This window comes from Myotis brandtii, unplaced genomic scaffold (assembly GCF_000412655.1).
Source record: "Myotis brandtii unplaced genomic scaffold, ASM41265v1 scaffold339, whole genome shotgun sequence".
Classification (NCBI taxonomy): domain Eukaryota; kingdom Metazoa; phylum Chordata; class Mammalia; order Chiroptera; family Vespertilionidae; genus Myotis; species Myotis brandtii.
Genome location: NW_005363061.1, coordinates 218,001 through 218,812, shown reverse-complemented (window position 1 = coordinate 218,812; position 812 = coordinate 218,001). Strand labels below are relative to the sequence as shown.

At 61.1% G+C, this 812-nt stretch overlaps 1 long non-coding RNA gene across 1 annotated transcript in view; it reads right to left on the bottom strand.

Moving 5' to 3' along the window:
• The window catches only part of LOC106726963, a 10,802-nt gene extending 9,990 nt beyond the window's left edge, over positions 1-812 (bottom strand). The window contains exon 1 of the long non-coding RNA XR_001363105.1: positions 422-812. This is a non-coding gene — a long non-coding RNA (uncharacterized LOC106726963). The remainder of the gene's footprint in view (positions 1-421) is intronic.

Genomic DNA, 812 nt, shown 5'->3' with positions numbered 1-812 from the left:
CGTGCGTCCGGGAGGCCCCCCGCAGCGCCCCCCATGGTCTTACTCCCTGACTAGCCCACCCCACACCTGTTTTGAGCAGCTCCTAAGAGCAGATTTAGAATGAGGGAGGCATCTGCCCAGGCCTTTTCTGCTCAGCTGAGAAGCCAAGGGGGCCCCCATCTCTGCATCTGCCCATGGGGTAACCCCCCCCCCCCCCCCCTCTGGCTCAGCCTCCCTCCTTGCTCCCACTGACCTGGGCCTGACCTGCGGGCCCCCCCTGGCTTTGTGCTGATTTACCTTCAAACAGCAACCTGAGGGGACGTGGTGGCCTTTTACAGCTGAGGAAACCAAGAGGCGGAGTAACGCCCACGGCGGGGTGACCAGCTGCCTCGGTTGGACCGGGACTGAGGGGTTTCAGTGGGAAAACCGGGGATCACCCTACCTCAAGGCCACACATCTTACAGGCCACCGTGTCTGAGTCCAAAGTCTGGCAGGCAGGCTCCAGAGGCCACGCTCAGCAGCACCGAAGTGTATTTCCCTCAGTCGGGACTTCCCCCACCTGCCCGGCCCTCGCTGGGCCCCTCAGCTCATGCATCTGACCCAGTTCAGACCCGCCAGGAGTGTCCTGTGAGAAGCAAGACAGGTCTCTGGGCTCGGCCCCTCCCCGGTTGTGGTCAGGCGGAGGGAACCCCCGCGGTCCACCCATCAGCCCCTTACCCTCTGCCTGCAGGGAAGGCTGGGTTCCCACCGGGGAGCCACTCGCCCCCTACTACCAGCTGTGTCACTCTGCTTCTTCTTTTTTTTTTTTTTTAATATATTTTATTGATTTTTTA